The 16,809-nt window shown below is 38.7% G+C and overlaps 1 protein-coding gene and 1 long non-coding RNA gene across 2 annotated transcripts in view; both read right to left on the reverse strand.

Moving 5' to 3' along the window:
* The window catches only part of LOC107671224 (gastrula zinc finger protein XlCGF57.1-like), a gene marked incomplete at its 3' end in the record, with an annotated part of 24,070 nt that overhangs the window by 1,766 nt on the left and 5,495 nt on the right, over positions 1 to 16,809 (reverse strand). The gene's annotated exons all lie outside the window — the stretch shown is intronic.
* On the reverse strand, positions 7,612 to 10,335 carry LOC107671225 (uncharacterized). The gene is made up of 3 exons (XR_001632169.1): positions 10,246 to 10,335; positions 8,352 to 8,431; positions 7,612 to 7,986 (listed from the first exon to the last, which is right to left on the reverse strand). It is a non-coding gene; the product is annotated as an uncharacterized LOC107671225 (long non-coding RNA).

Here is a 16,809-nt window from a genome sequence, read left to right on the forward strand (position 1 = left end):
CACGCCACTTTCGGCTCAGACCTCACAGCCCAAGCAAGCGCTTGGTCGCACTGGCTATCGAACACAGCCCCGCCGCCCGTCACCTTCAATTCGGGGACCGCAGCCCAAGCAGGAGTTTGGCCGCACTGGCCGTCACACACAGCCCCGCCGCCCGCCCCTTCCAGCTCGGAGCCCGCGGCCCAAGCAAGCGCTTGGCCATACTGGCCACCACACACAGGCCTGCCACCCGCCCCTTCCAGCGCGGGGCCCGCGGCCCAAGCAAGCGCTTGGCCGTACTGGCCGTCACACACAGCCCCGCCGCCCGCCCCTTCCAGCTCGGGGCCCGCTGCCCAAGCAAGCACTTGGCCGTACTCGCTGGCAAACACAGCCCCGCCCCCAATCCCCTACAACTCTCTCCTCCAAGCGAAATCAGAATACTCGCTCTTCACCGCTACACCAATGCCCGCCCCATCGAACGCCATCGCCTCTGAACCTCCCCAAGTGGCTCACAACATCAGAGCACAGATATTAGCAGGTGCGGACGTCGATCTCTCTTCTCTTCTTTCCCTCCTGCCCACTTCCGACTCAAACCGTCAAATAGACTGCGGGGATTTCTCAGTCACTTTAAAAAACCCAAATCCTCTTTCATCACGACTACTTTCTTTTTCTGAGTTCACCATTGCATTTAGTCGGTTCACCGAGATCATCTGTTCAGCCTTCCCCCACAGGCGACGCGAACTCAATGATTATCTGTCAATTATAGCCGAGCTCGCATTGTTCTATGGAGGGAGTCATTTTTACACATACCACAAGCTGTTTTCTGCAAAATGTGCAGTACGAGTCGCCCAATGGAACCAGTGCCCTTACTGGGGCGCACTCGATCCAGATCTCCACAGCCGGGTATTTTTAGGCTGCAGGAACATTTCTTGTGCGGTTTGTAGGTCAGTCGCTCACTCCACCATGACTTGCCCACAAATCAACCCCTCTATACTCTCATGCCCTAATACTTCCTCAGCGAAATCCACCAGCTACGTCCCAAGATCCGCAACTACTGCAAACTCGGGTCCCGAACAACCAGCCCCATCAGAAGCAGATAACAGGCAGCCATGCACCTCATTTAAAAACGGGAGATGCTTCAGTCAGCGCTGCCGGTTCCTTCACATCTGCAGTTTCTGCGGCGGAGCTCACGCCCGCATTGTCTGCCCAGTGTTTAAAGCTGGAATAAAAAAATAAAAAAATTACCTATCGACTAAATTACCTAGAAATATGAATATTTCTCACCTGACCATCGAACTCGCTCACCACCCAGACAAATAATTCACTAATTATCTTCTGTCTGGCCTCAGACACGGTTTTAACCCCGGCGTCGAATGCGCACTTACCCAAAATTTCATCTGCAATAATCTCCAATCCGCCCACGCAGAGTCCGACGTTGTAGACAACTTAATCAAAAAAGAAGTCAAGTCAGGATTTATGATCGGCCCTTTCGATAAACCCCCCTTCGAAACGTTTCGTGTCAACCCCATCGGAGTGGCTACTAGGACATTTTCAGGTAAGAAACGCCTAATAATTGATCTATCATCACCAAATAATTCCACGGTCCCAAGCATTAATAGCTTGAGCCCTCTTGACGAATTTTCTCTCAAGTACCACGACATAGATCAGGCAGTCGAACTGATTAAAATTGCGGGCCGAGGAGCCTGGCTCGCAAAAATAGACATCACTTCTGTCTTCAAAGTGATGCTTGTTCACCTGAACTCATGGCATTTGTTCGGGATACGTTGGCTCGGGAAATTCTATTTCGCCGTCCGTTTAACCTTTGGATGCAAAAGCAGCCCCAAAATTTTTTAAATGTTATCAGAAGCCGTTTGCTGGATCTTGTCCAATAATTACGCAATGCCCCACCTTATTCACCTCCTAGACGACTTTCTGGTCATTTCACCTTCATCAATCATCATTTGGTCATCGGTTTTTACCAAGGATGTTGGTTTGCACCTCCATGGCCCCCCAGCATGGCCCCCCAGCTGCAGGGCTCACCCCAGTCCTCAGCTTTTTTCGAGCTCTACCCCCTCGTGGTAGCATCCTTCCTATGGGGGAATGAATGGGCTTCTAAAAGTATCTTAGTGCACTGCGACAACGAAGCAGCTATTCAGTGTATTAATAAAGGCCGTTCTCATTCTCCCGCCCTCACGCCCCTCCTTAGACGCTTAATATGGATTGCAGCATGCGACCAATTTATAATAATCACCAAACACGTTCCAGGTTCAGAAAACCAAATTGCTGACTCTCTGTCTCGCTTTATGTTTCAGAAATTCAGGACGCTGGCTCCAGAGGCGGACCAATTCCCAACTCCAGTACCTCATTATTCAGAATTAATATTCCCATAACCCACCCATTAAAACCCCTTCTCGATGCATCGCTCGACACTATCCTCCAAGCAGTTTCTCCCAGAACCCTTCAGTCATACGTGACGGCGTGGAGATGCTTCAAGGCATTCCACCGCTCATACAACACACCGTTCCCCAATTTTTCCCTACTTTCAATCACCTCATTCGTCTCTTTTCTTAACAGTGTTAAGGGTCTCCAAGTCGGGTCCATCAAAGGTTACTACCTGAGTGGCGTCCAATTTTTCCACAAGCTGATGTTCGGCGCTCCCTCGCCCGAAATAAGCAATTCACAAACCTCCCTCCTGATCAGAGGAATCCAGCGTTCCCAGCCCACCTGTCCCGACTCCAGACAACCCATAACGTTAGATGTTCATTCTAGCTTTTTTTGTCTTTCTTAGATGCTCGGAACTCACCATCTCTTACAAATATGATCCAAAAATCAACCCGACCGTCTCAAACCTAATCATACTCGATAGTGAAACAATTTCCTTCTTAATCAAACAAAGCAAGACAGACCAAGCCAAGAAAGGTCATTTTATCTACATTTTCAATCTCTCTTCTCCAGTCCAACCATACCAGTCTTCGAGTACCTCCGCCTTAGGAATTCTCAGGCTAAACTCCCCTTTTATACTTGCTGCCCGCAAGCGAGACTTATCCATCCGATGCCGTGAGTCTTGATCTCCCGTCGGGTGTCGCAAGAGTCCTCCTTGCCGGACGGCACAAAGCCTTTTTATCTGCCAAACCGAGAGGACCCACACGTCCTGAGTCTTGATCTCCAGTCGGAGGCTTCATGGGCCCTCTTGGTCAGCCATTTTGCCCTCTGCCCACTGATTAGCAGGGGCCTGTCAGCCAGTAGGGCCCGTACGCCGACACCGCGAGCTATTCCACTCGAGGCAACTCGGGCCCTCCTGGTAGGGCTACACAATGCACGCTGCTCCTCCCCCATCGGCCGGTAGGGCTGACCCGTTCCAACGATGTGAGCTCCCGTTGAGCATCGGCTCCAAAAGTAAGGTGTTTGAGGGGTTGAGTTAAATGTTACACAAAATAACTCCTTTGTTTAGGCTACTTCTGCATTTTTTTTTGTTTCTGTAGAGCTGCACATTTTAATAAGGATCAAATTAGTTCAGCTTTGAGAATGAAAACTAACCTGTTTGTTCCTCAGTATCTTCATGTTTGACTCTGAATGCTTCTTCAATCTTCATGTCCTCACTCTCCTCTTTAATAAACATCTTGATCTCAGTTGAGTTTGTTTATCTGTTTAAGATGAGAATCATTAATGGAAAGAAAAATAAATGCAAACTAAATCTCTGGGTGCGTCTCAAACAGCTCCATAGTTTAGTAGTCAGCACACTATTGAGAAGGGTTTCTAGAAGTTTCCTACCATTCCCTGTAATATGGAATAGTCCGTATTTTAGGCATCAGAGAAGCATTCCGTATGAAAGCTATACAGAACACAGTTTGTCCCATAATCCTTTCATGCAACTAAGTCACGAAAATGACATACACTATGTGCTACACAACAAATATTTTGAGCATCCCTTATTTTCCTTTTCTGAACTTGGCAGCCGTACTGGTAAGAGAGTCAGTCGGAGTGAGAGTTAATGGCCTTAAATCACCTCATTAAAATATATGTGCAAATTATAAAGAAAGTTCATATTTAGGTATTTATTATTTATATTTGGTATTCAATTATTTGTACATCATATCAAATAGATTCCACTTTCATGAAAACATTTGCGGTTGGTTTGTAAAAGTTGTCATTGAACATGTTTGTTTGTTGTTCTTGTTTGTCGATTCAAACCACTGAGTCATATTGCGAATGATTTGGTTCAGTTGACTCGGATCTTCAAAAAACTCTCATCACTTATTTCCCGTACTTGAACGATATTCAGATTCACGATATATGGAGTGAAATGAGACGCACCATTTCTGTTATTAATATGAGAATGTGCTTTACTTACAAAATAACATTAAATAAAGCATTACAACGTTATATTTAAGAATGATTAATTTATTTTACTTCGCTTGTAAAAACGTTTCAATTGACAGAACAGTTTGCATCGATTTAAACATTTAAAACCACAAACCTTTCTTAAGATGAATCACAACAGATGCTGGAGCATGGCGCAGCTTTATGACGTCACACCACCAGAGCAAAATAAAAGTCCCGATTCACACACTGCTGTCTGTTATATGCATACGATAATGCATTTTCACAGTTAGTCGCATCGTAAATCTAGATATTTTTATAATATTTTTTTTTAATTAATGTACATTTACAACATTCCCACCCAGCAAAAACTTGTTGAAAAGACGTCAATGCCAGACATCTAAACAACGTTAAAATTTGGTTGAAAAGTGAAAGGTGAAAAGACGTCTTTTTCAGGTCGTCGTCTTCTTCTTCTTCTTTTGATTTAATGGAGAGTTGCGAACCAACTTCAAAGGTGCATATCGCCACCTACTGTGATGGAGTGTGAAAAGAATGAACAAACCCTCCTATATCCTATTATATAACCCACTATTCTTAATAAATCTCATGACTGCATGTATTTGTTTTCCTGAATTTGGACCGTCATTTAATAAGCTGGTTGTAGTAAATTCCTGATATCCTACTGCTTGTAATTCTTCCTTAAGAATTCTCCTTTCTATTTCATATATCTTACATAACTTCATAACATGCTCTACAGTTTCCTCTATTAAACAGACATCACATAGACCCGTGTTATGTTTCCCTATAATGTGTAAAGTATGATTTAGATTTGAATGTCCTGTTCGTAAATGTGTGAAAATAACTTGTTCTTTTCTACTTAAGTTGTGAATTATTTTGCTTTTCTTTATGGTTTTTTGAACCTTGTAATAGTGTCGACCTGTATGACATGAGTCCCAAACTGTCTGCCATTTCCTATTGCATGCTTCTAAAATAAAATGTTTTCCTTCTGATCTACTGAGTGCAATGTTTATATTTGGTTCTTTCATTTTAATTGATTCTTTGGCAATTTTGTCTGCTTCCTCATTACCTTGAATTCCCACGTGTGCTGGTACCCACATAAATTGAATTATTATTCTCATCTGTCGTAAACTGTATAACCTAATCATGCGTGTTATGTTTCCCTATAATGTGTAAAGTATGACTTAGATTTGAATGTCCTGTTCGTAAATGTGAAAATAACTTGTTCTTTTCTACTTAAGTTGTGATTTTGCTTTTCTTTACGTTTTTTTTAACCTTGTAATAGTGTCGACCTGTATGACACGAGTCCCAAACTGTCTGCCATTTCCTATTGCATGCTTCTAAAATAAAATGTTTTCCTTCTGATCTACTGAGTGCAATGTTTATATTTGGTTCTTTCATTTTAATTGATTCTTTGGCAATTTTGTCTGCTTCCTCATTACCTTGAATTCCCACGTGTGCTGGTACCCACATAAATTGAATTATTATTCTCATCTGTCGTAAACTGTATAACCTAATCATGATTTCAGTTAAAATGTCAGTTCTATTTGTTTCCAATGATTGTAAACTCATAAGGACTGCCACTGAATCGGAACATATTATACTTTATCAGGTCTAACTTCACACACCCACTCTAGTGCCATTAAAATAGCTCTCATCTCAGCTGTATATACTGATTTTACGTGACGCGATACGCAATGCAATGTGTAAAAACACAGTATAAGGCCCCGATCACAACGAACACGTTTTTTAAGTCTGAAAACGCGAAGAGCACCGCCTTTTTTTTGGTGACTTAAAAAAAGAGCAGTGCGCGGCGTTTTTTTTATGTTGCTAGACATCCACCAAATCAGCTGTCCTGTCAGTCTAATCAAAGGATTATAGCGCGAGAGCTCTAAAATCTTTGATTTTTGCTGTTAAGTAAACTGTTGTATTAGCAAAAACCTTAAAAAAATACTTCGTCATCACAACGGAAGGCCCGCCTCTCCGTTCATTCGATTAGACAATGGAAAAAAACACAAATGACGTCGGGCGCTTTTTCTGCTCAGAGTTGCTTTTTTTTCCAACTTCAGGCACTCCGAGTGCTCCTGCAAAAACGCAGGGCGCATAAACAGCGCGCAGAACGCTCGCTGCCAACCGAAAACAATTCAAAAAAGGCGCCTCTCACTGCAAAAAACGCGTTCTGTGTGATCGGGGCCTAAATATGTTGCGCGTTTTAATAGACCGGTGACGACTGCACAGAGTAGCATTATAACAGAACTTTCAACCGTATCTAGTATGATAAAACAGCGCAGCTTTTTCCCCCACATACGCACGACCGGAAGAAGCGGAAGCGCTCGACTGTGGCATAACAGGGTGTCGCACTCGACAAAATAATGTTCTTTTTAGCAACATCATATGACCCCTTTAATATTGGGGGCATCCAAGTTATTTGATATATTTGAACATTTCTTTAAAAAAAGCAACACAATAGTTACTTTTCTTAGTAATTAGTTACTTTTATAATGATGTAACTCAGTTACTATTTGTGAGAAGTAACTAGTAACTATAACTAATTACTCTTTTAAAGTAACATGCCCAACACTGGTTAAAAGGTCCATGTTTGATAAAACTGAACAACATTCCAACAACCATACATTAAACAGCACAGAGCAACTAACCCAAAGCTGGCCTGTGTATGCGTGCCCAAATTGTGGCACACAGGAACACTCTCTGGAACCCATCAGGCGCAACCAGCCTTTAAATCTGTTTGTTTGTCCATCTATTCGTTTGCTTGATCCCTCCGTAGACAACAATACATGCAAAAAAAAAATGCCAGCCCAGTTGAACATTTGAACTGACCCTAGTTTTAAGCTAACTGTAATTTTACCTGCTTTATCATTGATTCACATTCCTTGTCTGTTATCTTGCAGAAAGCATAAATTAGACCCTTCTTAGCTACCACACTTGACTGCTGCTTAGCATTTCAAGTGTTAACATTACAAGCTTGATAAATTGAGAAACACTTCAATTTATACCATGTCTGAATGAAGGTGAACGGTTTGTGTCAGGTCGTTCTTTGACTTCATGCCATGCATTGAAACAGTGTAATACACACATAGTCATTTTCATATTATTCTTATTTGGTTCCAAATAATGATGCTCACAATTTCCAATGAGAAAGTTGAAGGTGACAAAGGCAAAGAAAACCCTTGATGTTTAACTGAATGAGGAAGAAGACTTTGGATGAAACATACAAATGTTAATTTGATTCATATTGCCTCACAAAATTAATGATACTGACAAACGTCCCAGACTTGATTATGACCGTTTATATTACACTTTATTTTTTAGTGAAAGAAAATTCACTGAGCCTGTAATAAACTTTAAAACAATCTTTAAATAATAAAACATTAAGGACACACTTTAATGTAATAACTGCTGAAAGCATCAATGTGAGGGGTGGGTTGACTTCATTCACAACATAACAGTCTCTACATAATAACAGTCTCAAATAAAGAATATAAAGATCTCTAATAGAATAATCCGTAACATCTGCAATGGACAAGGTGCAGACCGTGCATGGCAGACACTGGTTATGGACTGCACTTAATGAAATTTTGTTGCAAGATGGGTGTGGGAATGATGGAGGGCTTTAGGTAGATCGGTGCATCTTAGGATGTTGTCCTAGGTTGTCTGGTGGAGAAAAGAAGTGGGAAAAAATGTTAAGAGCATTTTATAAGGAAATAATGTACAAGTTACTGAAGGTGTAAACAATAATACAATATTGTGCAGTGAACACCATGTACAATGCAGCAACATGCACACAATACGGTCAACAATCTCTGTACTAGATACTACACAGCTGTGCCACTGAAATCAGATTGTCACAATATTTATTTGAATAAAGTTTTTGGGTGAACCATCCCTTTAAGGTCCATGTTTGATGGTTTGATAGAGATAATTGCTCATTTAGCAGTATTGCTGTGAAAGCTGACAGTAATTAATCAAACTGAACAACATTCCAACAGCCATACATTAAACAGCACAGAGCAACTAACCCAAAGCTGGCCTGTGTATGCGTGCCCAAACTGTGGGCCCCTACATCCTGCCCAATTTTGTCCTCCAAACAATGTGAAAACTGAAGTCAAAGAAAACAAATATAGTGAATGTATTTATGTAGGTTGTGCTACACATTCGCAAAAAAGGGTTAAAATATAAACATGACATTCTAAAACAAAAAAAATTTTGCTTGCCCTTTTAAAACATAAAACATATTTAAAATGCTAAAAACAAAACACAGACTAAATGTTAACTGGTATGGGGAACATGTATTCACGTGTTTATACACGTATATTCTGAATATAGTAAATTAACATAGCAATTGTTTTACATGTAACAACTGTAGTAATTACATGTATACCCCCTTTACAGTTACTGCTCTCATAAATATAACATGTTGAATATTAAACCTACATTTAAAATAAATAGTTTAGTAAAATGTAAATTTTAGTCAGAATCATTGTACTCCTATTCTCTTCAATTATTTCCAAAATTAGACAAGGACACAACCATCAAATGTAAGTTGTGCTCTGGAGAAACATGACTCAAGTCCACACACATCTGTCGAAGCATCTGTCAGGGCAAACCACAAACAATATTTGTTTATTGAAGCACTTTCTCTGCTTCTTTCAAGTTTTGTGCTCTGTGTGTGACTCAAATAATCCTATCTACTCCAGTTATAAAAGCTGCTGCTGGTTCAGATTTAACAGATGAAGTCAAGCCTCGACTGGACTCTTGTCGTGTTAATTGTATTAAAGGGGTCATATGATGCGATTTCAATTTTTTCCTTTCTCTTTGGAGTGTTACAAGCTCTTGGTGCATAAAGAAGATCTGTAAAGTTGCAAAGACTAAAGTCTCAAATCCAAAGAGATATTCTTTATAAAAGTTAAGAGTCAGCCACGCCTACCTAAAACGGCTCGTTCTAACACGCCCCCACATATCTACATCACTATGTGGGAAGATTTGCATAACACCGCCCAAATGTTCACGCAAAGAAAGAAGGCGTAACTTTTATTCTCGCTGTAGTATTGTTGTTGCCGCCGCCATGTCGTGAAGGTGCTGTGTTTCGTTGTGAAAGCGAAACTACTTTGTTTGGCCTTCCAAAAGAGGACGATATCCGCTTCCTCATGCCTAGAGCTGATCCCGGGGAATAAAGGAGAAACAATGATGTAAAGTATATGGAAAATAATGTGTTTTTAAACCTTAAACAGCATAAACACTTTTCATTACACCAAATACACAACATAATTTATTTCTTTTTAGCAGCATCATATGACCCCTTTAAGATTTTAGTTGTATGGATGTCGCCATCTTTGATAATACTTTACTATACTACTTTGCTTTAATTAGAGGAAATAATCACAGACAGAACACTGCTTGACTTCAGGTACTTGTGCATACAGACAGCATTCGAAACACTATTGTAAGCAGTTGTGTGTAGAGAACATTGAGACACATCTGTAAGTAAATGCGGTTGTTACTCCCAAACTGACAGTGTGAACATAGTCATAACAGTTTGTCCTTTTGTTTTTATTTACTTTTATTTTTTATAATTAATTGGGTTAAACTGGCTTCTTTTCAACTCTGGACAAACTTTATTTTATAATTAATTTTTTCATGGTGTATTGCATATACTACATTCCAAACAATTTGTTCTTCAATTTGCATTTTCTGAAGACGACTGAAAATGGTGTGGAATAACTTGCCTTTTTAATATATAAATAAAATAAAATGTGGCATTTTATCAAATTAATCTAAAACATTATTTGATTATTAAAATAATCAATGGTTGCAGCCTAAAAATTAACCATTCAAATATAGACAACAGTGTGCTAAACCATGTTTACATGTAGGAAGAGGTTTGGTGGTGGAAAGTGGGAGAAAGGTCCTCACCCAAAGTTTGGCCCGTAATTTCCACAGCTGGTGCACCCAGGGGTTGTGGTGAGCTGGTGGCAGAATGAAGGAGATCAGCTCAAAATCTGCTTTACAGTCCTTTTGTTTTTCTTTACTTTTATTTTTTTATAATTAATTGGGTTAAACTGGCTTCTGCTTTTAAACTCTGGACAAACTATATTTTATAATTTATCATTTATTTTTTCATGGTGTATTGCATATACTACATTCCAAACAATTCGTTCTTCAATTTGCATTCTTTGAAGACGACTGGAAATGGTGTGGAATAACTTGCCTTTTTAATATATAAAGAAAATAAAATGTGGCATTGTATCCAATTATTCTAAAACATTACTTGATTATTAAAAGAATCAATGGTTGCAGCCTAAAAAAATGAACCATTCAAATATAGACAACAGTGCGCTAAACAATGTTAACATGTAGGAAGAGGTTTGGTGGTGGAAAGTGGGAGAAAGGTCCTCACCCAAAGTTTGGCCCGTAATTTCCACAGCTGGTGCACCCAGGGCTTGTGGTAAGCTGGCGGCAGAATGAAGGAGATCAGCTCAAGAGCTGCTTTACATCATTAAAGCTTGGTCATATGAGATAATTCTTCTCAAGTGGTCTAATGGTCCTCAATGGAAGTTTGTCGACACCCTCTAGTTGTCACCGGACCCTGATAAAGATTGACACATTACATGTAGGAAGAGGTTTGGTGGTGGAAAGTGGGAGAAAGGTCCTCACCCAAAGTTTGGCCCGTAATTTCCACAGCTGGTGCACCCAGGGCTTGTGGTAAGCTGGCGGCAGAATGAAGGAGATCAGCTCAAGAGCTGCTTTACATCATTAAAGCTTGGTCATATGAGATAATTCTTCTCAAGTGGTCTAATGGTCCTCAATGGAAGTTTGTCGACATCCTAGTTGTCACCGGACCCTGATAAAGATTGACACATAACATTTATTTTAGGGTTGGGTGGTATGAAATATATATTGTGGTGACAATAAGAGTGTCTACTCAAAGATTTTATAGCTGTATTGTTTTTATAGTGGTATGTAAATATATCCAATGCAGCACAGGACTACTTAAAGTTATTGACATGTTAGAGCAATTTAAAAACAATTTCAAGGCTTATTACACTTAACTTCAGTTCAGATATGTATTCTCATCCATGCAAAGAACTCAACCCACTGAGCAAAAGTACGTCCAAACGACGTCTTTTCAACGTCTTTGTCAGACGTTGAAATTACGTCCCCTGAAGAGCCAGAATGAACGTTTTTACGATGTCTTTTTTTGATGTCTTTTCAACGTCTTTTTTTGACGTCTCTTCGACGTCTTTGTCAGACGTCGAAAAGATGTCCCTTCAGGAGCCAGAATTAAAGTTATGACGTCTTTTTATGACATCTTTTGAACAACCAATATTGACATCCACAGGACAAATAAACAGACACAAGGCGCATTCAATTAAAACTTATTTATAATAAGCTATATTAATTTAAATTGTATAATTGTTTATTGTGTGTGTCCCCCTCCCTGGCTTCTTGCTGGTGCATGCTTGAGGTGCTCCGAAGCATGTTTTTAATCATTTCTTCAGTTGCGTCCTTGCTCCATTTCATCACTGCAGCTGTAAGTGGAAAGATATGCTAAAAAAAAAAAAAAAAAACCTGGTAAAAAATATTTTACCAAGTACACACACACCTGGGCTGCACGGTTATGAGGCACATAAACAGCGCTCGTGTAGGAAAACCATATAAGCGAATTTGTGTCTAATCTACTTAATTTAGACCAACTAAAATCAATAACTTATCAATTAATTAAGTAGGCCTATAATACATGTATTCAAGAAATGTATTAAAAACAGGACGTATTTTCAGCCTTGCTGCGGAAACTGGTATGCTTGTTTGTTACGCAATTCAATCCATTACACACACGTTCTTGGTTATCTTCCTATATTAAATTAAATATATTAGACAGTTGGTTGATGAAACATTGATGACAATTTAAAAAAGATACAATTTATACAAAATGAAATTCACTTTAAAGAAAGGCTTTCTACAAAACAAAACTTACTGCATGGTCAAAATTGTGTCTGACCCACTCCATGTCTCCCGACATATTGCGCATCTTATGAGCCTATCTTAGTCATGCTGTTCACTTTTCATAATCAACATAGATGAAAAAAAAATATTACTGCTTAAAATGTAAACATAAATATGAAACTAAATAGGCTAGTTTTCTTTAACCCTCTGGCCGACGAACGCGCCAGCGCGTTCTGAAGGAAACAACTTAAAATAGGCTACTCAGTCATTTTTGGCCATACAAGACTGCGTTTCTAGATAACGATGATCTTAGCGCTTAAGAGCGTTTTCTACGAGTCAATTTACTATCGTTCATTATGTTTCACATATTACTGCTTAAAATGTAAACATAAATATGAAACTAAATAGGCTAGTTTTCTTTAACCCTCTGGCCGACGAACGCGCCAGCGCGTTCTGAAGGAAACAACTTAAAATAGGCTACTCAGTCATTTTTGGCCATACAAGACTGCGTTTCTAGATAACGATGATCTTAGCGCTTAAGAGCGTTTTCTACGAGTCAATTTACTATCGTTCATTATGTTTCACATGAGTTCCCAAAAATGCACAACACTATCACATGTAGCTGTGCTTTAAGTGCTACTTATAAGTCGCTATTATCTAGTGCTATAGCGTCATCTTCACCTAATACAATTGGTTATTACAAAACGTGTTTTTAATAAACATACATAACATGCACAACAAATAAACATTAATTTTTTGAAAAAATAAAGTGCAAAGGGACTTTGAGAAGCACTGCTATATGCCTTCCTTTTTGCTGACGACGTCACACCGCCAGACCAAAATAAAAGTCTATGATCTCAAGACTGCATAGAAATGTACGTTCATAGAAATAGTACAAATAAAAAGTAAACGTCAGAGAAATTCAATGCTGAATTTCCGGCGAGTGCCATTCTGTCTAAAAGGCAAAACTTTGACACATTTCAAATGTTTTCTTAGAAGTGCAATGCTTTTAAAAATAAATTATACACCATTAAATAGAATTGCCTGTTTTAGTTTCATATAAGGTTTATGTAATTAACAACCACTTTCCATTTTATCCATTTTTGTAAGATAAGTTGTGTTTGACAAGAATCAAACAACAATAATGTACAGTATGTGGAAAATAATGTTTTTTGAACCTTAAACCACGTAAACACATTGCATTACACCAAATAAACAAAATAATGTTATTTTTAGCATCGCCATATGACCCCTTTAAGTTATTTCTGCATTACAATATCTTAAATGGCTTCATTGCATTATCTTCAGGACTTCACTAATCAGATGACCCCTTTAACTACAAGCTACCCACACATCTGTGATACATTTACACTGAATTAATAAAATAAACAGAAAATCAGGACGAGCATATAGCCTTATGCATTTATTTATTTATGAAGAAAACAGATGAACTCGAGACTCTTTCATGTTCAACACACACCGGCGGAGGCAACAGAAAACAACGAAATATGATTAGGGCTGGGTAAAAAAAAAAAATAGATTTCTCGGTTTTAATAGATTGTCATTTTTATGAACCAATATCGACTCTTAAATCCCAATAGATTCTGTTTTCAGTTGATGAATGAACGCTGATTCGAATCACTGAATCATTCTGCGAAGCAATTGATTCAAATGACTTGGTAAAGTTTCAAAAAGATCCGTTTCTCCATCAGTAGTTGCCAGTGATCGAATTCTTATTTAAGATAATCTGATTCGCTACATAGCGAGCGAAACGCGCTTTACTCACACAAAATAACATGCGTTAATGTTAAATGAAGCAATGTTACATTTAGCTGTGATTCATTCATTTCACATTGCTTGTAAAAAATATAAACTTGTCTTTTGTTCACCAAAGCTGCTTTTATTGATCAAACATACTGTAAAAAATAAAAAAGTACTATTGTTAAATTTTAAATAACTAATAATAATAATAATAGTAATAATTTAAAATTGTATTATTTGAATACATTTATTTATTAATTAATTTTTATTTCTGTGATCAAAGTTGAATTTTCAGCATCATTACTCCAGGCTTCAGTGTCACGTGATTTTCAGAAATAATTTTAATATCTTTTTTTCTTTTCAGGATTCTTTGATGAATAGAAAGTTAAAAAGAACTTATCTGAAAGTCAAAAAGAACATGATCTTTTCAGAAATAATTTTAATATCTTCTTTTTTTCTTTTCAGGATTCTTTGATGAATAGAAAGTTAAAAAGAACTTATCTGAAAGTCAAAAAGAACATGATCTTTTTTTTCCCTGCCATCTTTGTATTTAATTGGTTACTTTCTTTGCTTTTATTGCATGACAATAAAATTCTTCAAGACATGGGAACAAGAGAAAAAGAGCTGGCATAGCTGTTATTGTCTTATTGTTCTATATTTTGCAGACATTTTTGTCAAATTAACACCACAATAAAACATTAATAGATCAATTTATCACTTTTTTGTAATTCTAATCCACTTTCAGAAGAACATCGCTCTGCACTCCTACATGAAACCTCTGGCAAGAGCAAAGGAGAACTTAATGCATATAACAGTAATAACATACCGTATACTAAGTGTTTTGAATTTTATGCAAGTATGATATTGGTCAGTTAATTTTCAGTGACAAATATTTTCAATTCAGCAGACCGATCACCAACCGTGCCTTCCTTTTTCAGCAAGACAATTACTCCAGTGGTTAAATTTGTCTTCTGAAGCAATCACTTTCACATCTGAAAGGGAAAACATACATGTTCCACATGTGATTTTCAGATGGGAAAGTAGGGATTTATGAACCTAATGCTGTCATGGATGTTTTGCAGCACAAAATCTGACTGAACGGATAAAGACCGGAAAATAACGGTAATTTTAATTTGTTAGACTATTTTATCTACAGCCCGTAAAAGGTAGAATTCTTTAGTGAAATAAAAATGATATTTATTGAAATTAATTCGAATTAAGGAGAGAGAGAGAGAGAGAACGAACGAACGCATGATGCACCCACGTGCGAGCGAGTGATTGTGAAGCATTGAAAACAAGCTTGTCGGTTTAATTACAAAAACTGCTAAGTTATCACCTCATTGCTGAGAAATATATGTAGCTTATAGCTGTTGTATTTTCAAAATTTACAGGGCGGGGGTTGAAAACCAGCTCCTGAATGTGCAATTTCTTACCTATAAAAAGTTTCCATCTCAGTAAATTGCGCGCGCATATGTGTCAGATGTGAGCGAAAGATCGGATTTGTTGTGCCAGTGTAAACGCAGCCTTAGGTGTATTGGTCCACTAATACATATGTGGTGAATGAAATCTGAAGGAGAACACAACTTCCTTAAGAAGTCAGTAAACAACTTCAAAAATATAACCAAAAATCAGAATCATCAGAATCAATTGGCTTTTCATTGGGAACCTGGCGCGTTTCCCCCCTTAGCTCGGTTCATTTGGGCATATGTGAACACAGCAATCTGGCTCGAATCCGCGCCAAAACAATCGGTCCAAGATCGCCTGAACGAGGTGGTCTCGGCTCGATTGAAAACGAACTCTGGAGTGGTTCGGTTGTAGTGAGAAAGCAATCCGATCTAACGGACCAACGAACCAGGCTATATCACAATTGATGATGGGTAATTACATAAGTTCTGTGAAAAGCATTAGCTTTGCTGTTTTGCTAATACCTTAAAATGAACCTGTGAATGTCTGTGGGTGAGCACGTCTTTGCCATTCAAAAATCAAAGCGCACTTTTTTATTTAATAATGCCGTCTTGCTCTTCTTAGTTTCCTCTCTTGGTGCGGATCTTTTGGGCAGGTCTGAATACAGCAATCGCACTCGGGTGTGGACCAAACAACTGCACCGAGACCCAGCTGAAGAGGTGGTCTCGGTCCGCTTCCAAACAAACTCTGGTACGGTTCGTTTAAGGTGTGAACATGACCCGACCTCGATCCGACCCAATTGCAGAAAGCACTGTGCCTTTTTTGACTTAACCGCCTCCCGTAGTCGCAGTTGCATTATGGGAAAGTGTTGTGTTTGCTACATTTGCTAGCCATTGCGAAATGAGTCGTGGCTTGACCTGGAGCTCCGAAGAGACTCGCTGAAAGTTAAAGCGGTGAGCGAGAGAATCCCAGCAAACAAAGAAAGAACTAGATCCACCATCAACACCATCAACGTTTTTCTAGTAGAAATCCCCGATCACTCCACTTTCGAAGATTGGAGAAATCCCTCCTCACGACTCCACCTACAGGCTAAAATAAATAAATAACACAGAGAACAATTCCTCTACGTGCAAACCCACGTGACAAGCATTTATTTGAAATAGAAATCTTTTGTAACATTATAAATGTCTTTACTGGCTCATTTGGTCAATTGTATTTATCCTTGTTGAATTTTAAAAAATAATAATTGAATGGTGCTTTTGAATGATATTGTTTTCCACACACAAAAAAAATATGAAGCAGCACACGTGTTTTCTATTTTCATAATAATCAGAAATGTTTCTTGAGCAGTAAATCAGCATATTAGAA

The sequence above is a fragment of the Sinocyclocheilus anshuiensis genome, unplaced genomic scaffold, assembly GCF_001515605.1.
Source record: "Sinocyclocheilus anshuiensis isolate Anshui unplaced genomic scaffold, SAMN03320099.WGS_v1.1 scaffold3101, whole genome shotgun sequence".
In the NCBI taxonomy this organism is placed as follows: Eukaryota; Metazoa; Chordata; class Actinopteri; order Cypriniformes; family Cyprinidae; genus Sinocyclocheilus; species Sinocyclocheilus anshuiensis.